The sequence below is a fragment of the Ambystoma mexicanum genome, chromosome 12, assembly GCF_040938575.1.
Source record: "Ambystoma mexicanum isolate Mex_15411 chromosome 12, UKY_AmexF1_1, whole genome shotgun sequence".
NCBI classification, from domain to species: Eukaryota; Metazoa; Chordata; class Amphibia; order Caudata; family Ambystomatidae; genus Ambystoma; species Ambystoma mexicanum.
This window is the reverse complement of record NC_090936.1, coordinates 1,181,004,815-1,181,014,853: the sequence shown is the minus strand read 5'-3', so window position 1 is coordinate 1,181,014,853 and position 10,039 is coordinate 1,181,004,815. Positions and strand designations below refer to the sequence as shown.

The 10,039-nt window shown below is 57.3% G+C and overlaps 1 long non-coding RNA gene across 1 annotated transcript in view; it reads right to left on the bottom strand.

Annotated features, from left to right (window-relative positions):
* Positions 1-452: 452 nt before the first annotated feature.
* The window catches only part of LOC138513118 (uncharacterized), a 179,097-nt gene continuing 169,510 nt past the window's right edge, over positions 453-10,039 (bottom strand). Inside the window, exon 2 of the long non-coding RNA XR_011281716.1 lies at positions 453-948. This is a non-coding gene — a long non-coding RNA (uncharacterized lncRNA). The remainder of the gene's footprint in view (positions 949-10,039) is intronic.

Here is a 10,039-nt window from a genome sequence, read left to right as displayed (position 1 = left end):
GGTGGCCGAACAACCTGCCACATCGTCGAACGTCAGCTCCACGAGGTCCAGCCCCCTGCCTAGGTCTGGCTGGAACCTGCGCAGGTCGGCCAAGGGTCCACCTGATGCCGGAAGAGGAGAAGGGGTGTAGGCTCTGGCAGGCATCCTGAACTCATGTTGACTTACGGTGCATGCAAGTGCACACCATGTGTGGGGAAGTTGAGGGGGGTGTGGAGAGGGGTGAGAGGGTGTGTGGGGGAGTTGAGGGGGAGGGGAGAGAGGGTGTGTGGGGGAGTTGAAGGGGAAGGGGGGAGAGGGTGTGTGGGGGAGTTGAGGGGGCAGGGGAGAGAGGGTGTGTGGAGGAGTTGAGGGGGGAGTGGGGAGAGGGTGTGTGGGGTGGAGGGCTTGTGCACTTTGTTATGTTTCTTTAATACACCTGTTGGAAAATCATAATTCACATGTGTGGACATTGCTTATTGTGTACATGTGCTTTATTGGTGAACCGTCTACAGTGTCCGTGTCCCTGACACACCCAGTGCCCTGAGTGCCACCTCCATGTCACACTCCCCATCCATGTGTGCTAGAAACATTGGTTAATCAGAGTCAGGCGCATGTCACGTCCCTCCTGTGCATCGCTGCCTCCCTGAAGTGCAGCCCCATCTCCACCCTCCTCATCCTCATCGTCAGGTGGTTGCAGTTCAGCGTCAGGGGGCAGAGGCACATTCCGTCTGATGCACATATTGTGTAGCATGACACATGCCATGACAATCTTGCCCACCTTCTCATGTCCGTACAGGAGTGCCCCACCAGACCTGCTAAGGCAGCGAAACCGTGCCTTCAAGAGACCAAATGTCTGCTCAATCACCACACGGGTACGTGTATGCGCACAATTGTAGTCCTCCTCGTGCCTGTTCTGCGGGTTCCGGACTGGGGTAAGGAGCCACCTCTTCAAGGGATAGCCTGCATCACCTGCATGTGGGCAACAATGTATATGTGTAAGTCATCACATCATATGGGACCTGTATCAATGACACCATAGCATGCATTTATTTCCTGTTTGCAGCCACATATCCATGCATGAATAGAGACACACGTTGTGACTGCTATGTGTGCATTGCTCCTATGGACAGGTGTGCGTGCCATCGTCTAGTGGGCGCAGGAGGGTCCTATTCCTTGTGAGTGATCATGCACTGTGTTAGTCCACGCTGGTTGTTCCCATGATCTGGCTGATGTGCAGTCATTTCTATGCGTTCATCCTGTCACTGTTGATGGCAGCCTCATGATGCTCTCACTATGCACAACAAATGGTGATATGCAGTTTTGGTGGACCTCTGTGTTAGTGTATTGGTGTTTTCATGTATTTGGCCCTCATGTGACTCCTTTGTACGCAGTAATGGAGGACTGTCCTTTCTGTTCATGGTATTTGGTGCTGTGTATTGGCCATACTAATTGCCTGTAGCTGCATTGTGTTGCGGGGGATACGGTCTGATTATGTACAGTGCACATGTTGATGGCTATGGGATGGTTGTAACACTGCATCATTTTCATGCTAGGGCAGCTTACGTCTTGCATTTTGGGGTCAGGTGTCAGGTCCAGTCTGGCCTGCTTTGGGGTATGAGCATGGTCCATTCTCTCAGGCACTCTCAGCCAGGTGAAGTATGCATCTCCCCCCCCCTCTCAGCCAGGTGAAGTATGCATCTCTCCCCCCCATCTCAGCCAGGTGAAGTATGCATCTCCCTCCCCCCCCATCTCAGCAAGGTGAAGTATGCATCTCTCCCCCCATCTCAGCCAAGTGAAGTATGCACCTCCCCCCCATCTCAGCCAGGTGAAGTATGCATCTCCCACCCCCATCTCAGCCAGGTGAAGTATGCATCTCCCCCCCATCTCAGCCAGGTGAAGTATGCATCTCCCCCCCATCTCAGCCAGGTGAAGTATGCATCTCTCCCCCACATCTCAGCCAGGTGAAGTATGCATCTCTCCCCCCCATCTCAGCCAGGTGAAGTATGCATCTCCCCCCATCTCAGCCAGGTGAAGTATGCATCTCTCCCCCCCACCCCATCTCAGCCAGGTGAAGTATGCATCTCTCCCCCCTCCATCTCAGCCAGGTGAAGTATGCACCTCCCCCCCATCTCAGCCAGGTGAAGTATGCATCTCCCCCCCATTTCAGCCAGGTGAAGTATGCACCTCCCCCCCATCTCAGCCAGGTGAAGTATGCATCTCCCCCCCATCTCAGCCAGGTGAGGTATGCATCTCCCCCCCCATCTCAGCCAGGTGAAGTATGCCTCTCCCCCCCCCCATCTCAGCCAGGTGAAGTATGCACCTCCCCCCATCTCAGCCAGGTGAAGTATGCATCTCCCCCCCATCTCAGACAGGTGAAGTATGCATCTCTCCCCCCTCCATCTCAGCCAGGTGAAGTATGCACCCCCCCCCCCATCTCAGCCAGGTGAAGTATGCATCTCTTCCCCCCATCTCAGCCAGGTGAAGTATGCACCTCCCCCCCATCTCAGCCAGGTGAAGTATGCATCTCTCCCCCCCATCTCAGCCAGGTGAAGTATGCATCTCCCCCCATCTCAGCCAGGTGAAGTATGCACCTCCCGCCACCTCAGCCAGGTGAAGTATGTATCTCCCCCACCCCCATCTCAGCCAGGTGAAGTATGCACCTCCCCCCCATCTCAGCCAGGTGAAGTATGTATCTCCCCCCTTCTTAGCCAGGTGAAGTATGCATCCCCCCCCCCCATCTCAGCCAGGTGAAGTATGCATCTCCCCCCCATCTCAGCCAGGTGAGGTATGCATCTCTCCCCCCCATCTCAGCCAGGTGAAGTATGCACCTACCCCCCATCTCAGCCAGGGGAAGTATGCACCTCCCCCCATCTCAGCCAGGTGAAGTATGCATCTCTACCCGCCCTCCATCTCAGCCAGGTGAAGTATGCATCTCTCCCCCCCACCATCTCAGCCAGGTGAAGTATGCATCTCTCCCCCCATCTCAGCCAGGTGACGTATGCATCTCCCCCCATCTCAGCCAGGGGAAGTATGCACCTCCCTCCCATCTCAGCCAGGTGAAGTATGTATCCCCCCCCCCCATCTCAGCCAGGTGAAGTATGCATCTCCCCCCCCCATCTCAGCCAGGTGAGGTATGCATATCTCCCCGCCAATTCTCAGCCAGGGGAAGTATGCACCTCCCCCCCATCTCAGCCAGGGGAAGTATGCACCTCCCCCCCATCTCAGCCAGGGGAAGTATGCATCTCCCCCCCCTTCTTAGCCAGGTGAAGTATGCACCCCCCCCATCTCAGCCAGGTGAAGTATGCATCCCCCCCCATCTCAGCCAGGTGAGGTATGCATCTCTCCCCCCCATCTCAGCCAGGTGAAGTATGCATCTCCCCCCTCCCATCTCAGCCAGGTGAAGTATGCATCTCCCCGCCATCTCAGCTAGGTGAATTATGCACCTCCCCCCCATCTCAGCCAGGTGAAGTATGCATCTCTCCCCCCCCCATCTCAGCCAGGTGAAGTACGCAACTCCCCCCCCCATCTCAGCCAGGTGAGGTATGCATCTCTCCCCCCCATCTCAGCCAGGTGAAGTATGCACCTCCCCCCCATCTCAGCCAGGGGAAGTATGCATCTCCCCCCCATCTCAGCCAGGGGAAGTATGCATCTCTCCCCCCCCATATCAGCCAGGTGAAGTATGCATCTCTCCCCCCCCCATCTCAGCTAGGTGAAGTATGCACCTCCACCCATCTCAGCTAGGTGAAGTATGCACCCCCCCCCCCAACCTCAGCCAGGTGAAGTATGTATCTCCCCCACCCCCATCTCAGCCAGGTGAAGTATGCATCTCCCCCCCAATCTCAGCCAGGTGAAGTATGCATCTCCCCCCCCTCCATCTCAGCCAGGTGAAGTATGCACCTCCCGCCACCTCAGCCAGGTGAAGTATGTATCTCCCCCACCCCCATCTCAGCCAGGTGAAGTATGCATCTCCCCCCCCCCCAATCTCAGCCAGGTGAAGTATGCACATCCCCCCCATCTCAGCCAGGTGAAGTATGTATCTCCCCCCCTTCTTAGCCAGGTGAAGTATGCATCTCCCCCCCCATCTCAGCCAGGCGAAGTATGCATCTCCCCCCCCATCTCAGCCAGGTGAGGTATGCATCTCTCCCCCCCATCTCAGCCAGGTGAAGTATGCACCTCCCCCCCATCTCAGCCAGGGGAAGTATGCACCTCCCCCCCATCTCAGCCAGGTGAAGTATGCATCTCTACCCATCCCCATCTCAGCCAGGTGAAGTATGCATCTCTCCCCCCCCATCTCAGCCAGGTGAAGTATGCATCTCTCCCCCCATCTCAGCCAGGTGACGTATGCATCTCCCCCCATCTCAGCCAGGGGAAGTATGCACCTCCCCCCCATCTCAGCCAGGTGAAGTATGCATCCCCCCCCCCATCTCAGCCAGGTGAAGTATGCATCTCCCCCCCCCATCTCAGCCAGGTGAGGTATGCATCTCTCCCCCCCATCTCAGCCAGGGGAAGTATGCACCTCCCCCCCATCTCAGCCAGGGGAAGTATGCACCTCCCCCCCATCTCAGCCAGGGGAAGTATGCATCCCCCCCCTTCTTAGCCAGGTGAAGTATGCATCTCCCCCCCATCTCAGCCAGGTGAAGTATGCATCCCCCCCCATCTCAGCCAGGTGAGGTATGCATCTCTCCCCCCATCTCAGCCAGGTGAAGTATGCATCTCCCCCCTCCCATCTCAGCCAGGTGAAGTATGCATCTCCCCCCCATCTCAGCTAGGTGAATTATGCACCTCCCCCCATCTCAGCCAGGTGAAGTATGCATCTCTCCCCCCCATCTCAGCCAGGTGAAGTACGCATCCCCCCCCCCATCTCAGCCAGGTGAGGTATGCATCTCTCCCCCCCATCTCAGCCAGGTGAAGTATGCACCTCCCCCCCATCTCAGCCAGGGGAAGTATGCATCTCCCCCCCCCATCTCAGCCAGGTGAAGTATGCATCTCTCCCCCCCCCCATCTCAGCTAGGTGAAGTATGCACCTCCACCCATCTCAGCTAGGTGAAGTATGCACCCCCCCCCACCTCAGCCAGGTGAAGTATGTATCTCCCCCACCCCCATCTCAGCCAGGTGAAGTATGCATCTCTCCCCCCCAATCTCAGCCAGGTGAAGTATGCATCTCCCCTCCCCCATCTCAGCCAGGTGAAGTATGCATCTCCCCCCATCTCAGCCAGGTGAAGTATGCATCTCCCCCCCATCTCAGCCAGGTGAAGTATGCATCTCCCCCCCCATCTCAGCCAGGTGAAGTATGCATCTCCCCCCATCTCAGCCAGGTGAGGTATGCATCGCCCCCCATCTCAGCCAGGTGAAGTGTGCATCTCTCCCCCCCATCTCAGCCAGGTGAAGTATGCATCTCTCCCACCCCATCTCAGCCAGGTGAAGTATGCACCTCCCCCCCATCTCAGCCAGGTGAAGTATGCATCTCTGCCCCCCATCTCAGCCAGGTGAAGTATGCATCTCCCCCCCCATCTCAGCCAGGTGAAGTACGCACCCCCCCCCCACCATCTCAGCCAGGTGAAGTATGCTTCTCCCCCCCCATCTCAGCCAGGTGAAGTATGCATATCTCCCCCCCCTATCTCAGCCAGGTGAAGTATGCATCTCTCCCCCCCATCTCAGCCAGGTGAAGTATGCATCTCCCCCCCATCTCAGCCAGGTGAAGTATGCATCTCCCCCCCATCTCAGCCAGGTGAAGTATGCATCTCCCCCCCATCTCAGCCAGGTGAAGTATGCATCTCTACCCCCCCCATCTCAGCCAGGTGAAGTATGCATCTCCACCCCCCCATCTCAGCCAGGTGAAGTATGCATCTCCACCCCCCCATCTCAGCCAGGTGAAGTATGCATCTCTGCCCCCCCCCATCTCAGCCAGGTGAAGTATGCATCTCTCCCCTTCCCATCTCAGGCAGGTGAAGTATGCATCTCTCCCCCTCCCCATCTCAGCCAGGTGAAGTATGCATCCCCCCCCCTTCTTAGCCAGGTGAAGTATGTATCTCCCCCCTTCTTAGCCAGGTGAAGTATGCATCTCCCCTCCCCATCTCAGCCAGGTGAAGTATGCATCTCTGCCCCCCCATCTCAGCCAGGTGAAGTATGCATCTCCCCCCCCCATCTCAGCCAGGTGAAGTACGCATCTCCCCCCCACCATCTCAGCCAGGTGAAGTATGCTTCTCCCACCCCCCCCATCTCAGCCAGGTGAAGTATGCATATCTCCCCCTCCCCCCATCTCAGCCAGGTGAAGTATGCATCTCTCCCCCCATCTCAGCCAGGTGAAGTATGCATCTCCCCCCCATCTCAGCCAGGTGAAGTATGCATCTCCCCCCCATCTCAGCCAGGTGAAGTATGCATCTCCCCCCCCATCTCAGCCAGGTGAAGTATGCATCTCTACCCCCCCATCTCAGCCAGGTGAAGTATGCATCTCTCCCTCTCCCATCTCAGGCAGGTGAAGTATGCATCTCTCCCCCTCCCCATCTCAGCCAGGTGAAGTATGCACCTCCCCCCCATCTCAGCCAGGTGAAGTATGTATCTCCCCCCCTTCTTAGCCAGGTGAAGTATGCATCTCCCCCCCATCTCAGCCAGGTGAAGTATGCATCTCCCCCCCATCTCAGCCAGGTGAAGTATCCATCTCCCCCCCATCTCAGCCAGGTGAAGTATCCATCTCTCCCCCATCTCAGCCAGGTGAAGTATGCATCTCCCCCCCATCTCAGCCAGGTGAAGTATGCATCTCCCCCCATCTCAGCCAGGTGAGGTATGCATCTCCCCCCCCATCTCAGCCAGGTGAAGTGTGCATCTCTCCCCCCCATCTCAGCCAGGTGAAGTATGCATCTCTCCCACTCCATCTCAGCCAGGTGAAGTATGCACCTCCCCCCCATCTCAGCCAGGTGAAGTATGCATCTCTGCCCCCCATCTCAGCCAGGTGAAGTATGCACCCCCCCCATCTCAGCCAGGTGAAGTACGCATCTCCCCCCCACCATCTCAGCCAGGTGAAGTATGCTTCTCCCCCCCATCTCAGCCAGGTGAAGTATGCATATCTCCCCCCCCATCTCAGCCAGGTGAAGTATGCGTCTCTCCCCCCCATCTCAGCCAGGTGAAGTATGCATCTCCCCCCCATCTCAGCCAGGTGAAGTATGCATCTCCCCCCATCTCAGCCAGGTGAAGTATGCATCTCCCCCCCATCTCAGCCAGGTGAAGTATGCATCTCTACCCCCCCCATCTCAGCCAGGTGAAGTATGCATCTCCACCCCCCCCCATCTCAGCCAGGTGAAGTATGCATCTCTGCCCCCCCATCTCAGCCAGGTGAAGTATGCATCTCTCCCCCTCCCATCTCAGGCAGGTGAAGTATGCATCTCTACCCCTCCCCATCTCAGCCAGGTGAAGTATGCATCTCCCCCCCTTCTTAGCCAGGTGAAGTATGTATCTCCCCCCTTTCTTAGCCAGGTGAAGTATGCATCTCCCCCCATCTCAGCCAGGTGAAGTATGCATCTCTGCCCCCCATCTCAGCCAGGTGAAGTATGCATCTCCCCCCCCATCTCAGCCAGGTGAAGTACGCATCTCCCCCCCACCATCTCAGCCAGGTGAAGTATGCTTCTCCCCCCCCCATCTCAGCCAGGTGAAGTATGTATATCTCCCCCTCCCCGCATCTCAGCCAGGTGAAGTATGCATCTCTCCCCCCCCATCTCAGCCAGGTGAAGTATGCATCTCCTCCCCATCTCAGCCATGTGAAGTATGCATCTCCCCCCCATCTCAGCCAGGTGAAGTATGCATCTCCCCCCACCCATCTCAGCCAGGTGAAGTATGCATCTCTACCCCCCATCTCAGCCAGGTGAAGTATGCATCTCCGCCCCCCTATCTCAGCCAGGTGAAGTATGCATCTCCACCCCCTCATCTCAGCCAGGTGATGTATGCATCTCTGCCCCCCCATCTCAGCCAGGTGAAGTATGCATCTCTCCCCCTCCCATCTAAGGCAGGTGAAGTATGCATCTCTCCCCCTCCCCATCTCAGCCAGGTGAAGTATGCACCTCCCCCCCATCTCAGCCAGGTGAAGTATGTATCTCCCCCCTTCTTAGCCAGGTGAAGTATGCATCTCGCCCACCATCTCAGCCAGGTGAAGTATGCATCTCCCCCCACCATCTCAGCCAGGTGAAGTATGCATCTCCCCCCATCTCAGCCAGGTGAAGTATGCATCTCTCCCCCCCATCTCAGCCAGGTGAAGTATGCATCTCTCCCCCATCTCAGCCAGGTTAAGTATGCATCTCCCCCCATCTCAGCCAGGTGAAGTATGCATCCCCCCCCCATCTCAGCCAGGTGAAGTATGCATCTCCCCCCATCTCAGCCAGGTGAAGTATGCATCTCCCCCCCATCTCAGCCAGGTGAGGTATGCATCTCCGCCCCATCTCAGCCAGGTGAAGTGTGCATCTCCCCCCCCCATCTCAGCCAGGTGAAGTATGCATCACTCCCCCCCCATCTCAGCCAGGCGAAGTATGCATCTCCGCCCCCCATCTCAGCCAGGTGAAGTATGCATCTCCCCCCCCATCTCAGCCAGGTGAAGTATGCATCTCCCCCCCATCTCAGCCAGGTGAAGTATGCATCTCCCCCCCCATCTCAGCCAGGTGAAGTATGCACCTTCCCACCATCTCAGCCAGGTGAAGTATGCATCTCCCCCCCCCATCTCAGCCAGGTGAAGTATGCATCTCCACCCCCCCATCTCAGCCAGGTGAAGTATGCTTCTCTCTCCGCCCCCCATCTCAGCCAGGTGAAGTATGCATCTCCCCCCCCATCTCAGCCAGGTGAAGTATGCATCTCCCCCCCATCTCAGCCAGGTGAAGTATGCATCTCTGCCCCCCCCATCTCAGCCAGGTGAAGTATGCATCTCTCCCCTTCCCATCTCAGGCAGGTGAAGTATGCATCTCTCCCCCTCCCCATCTCAGCCAGGTGAAGTATGCATCCCCCCCCTTCTTAGCCAGGTGAAGTATGTATCTCCCCCCTTCTTAGCCAGGTGAAGTATGCATCTCCCCTCCCCATCTCAGCCAGGTGAAGTATGCATCTCTGCCCCCCCATCTCAGCCAGGTGAAGTATGCATCTCCCCCCCCCATCTCAGCCAGGTGAAGTACGCATCTCCCCCCCACCATCTCAGCCAGGTGAAGTATGCTTCTCCCACCCCCCCCCATCTCAGCCAGGTGAAGTATGCATATCTCCCCCTCCCCCCATCTCAGCCAGGTGAAGTATGCATCTCTCCCCCCATCTCAGCCAGGTGAAGTATGCATCTCCCCCCCCCATCTCAGCCAGGTGAAGTATGCATCTCCCCCCCATCTCAGCCAGGTGAAGTATGCATCTCCCCCCCCATCTCAGCCAGGTGAAGTATGCATCTCTACCCCCCCATCTCAGCCAGGTGAAGTATGCATCTCTCCCTCTCCCATCTCAGGCAGGTGAAGTATGCATCTCTCCCCCTCCCCATCTCAGCCAGGTGAAGTATGCACCTCCCCCCCATCTCAGCCAGGTGAAGTATGTATCTCCCCCCCTTCTTAGCCAGGTGAAGTATGCATCTCCCCCCCATCTCAGCCAGGTGAAGTATGCATCTCCCCCCCCATCTCAGCCAGGTGAAGTATCCATCTCCCCCCATCTCAGCCAGGTGAAGTATCCATCTCTCCCCCATCTCAGCCAGGTGAAGTATGCATCTCCCCCCCATCTCAGCCAGGTGAAGTATGCATCTCCCCCCATCTCAGCCAGGTGAGGTATGCATCTCCCCCCCCCATCTCAGCCAGGTGAAGTGTGCATCTCTCCCCCCCCATCTCAGCCAGGTGAAGTATGCATCTCTCCCACTCCATCTCAGCCAGGTGAAGTATGCACCTCCCCCCCATCTCAGCCAGGTGAAGTATGCATCTCTGCCCCCCATCTCAGCCAGGTGAAGTATGCACCCCCCCCATCTCAGCCAGGTGAAGTACGCATCTCCCCCCCACCATCTCAGCCAGGTGAAGTATGCTTCTCCCCCCCATCTCAGCCAGGTGAAGTATGCATATCTCCCCCCCCA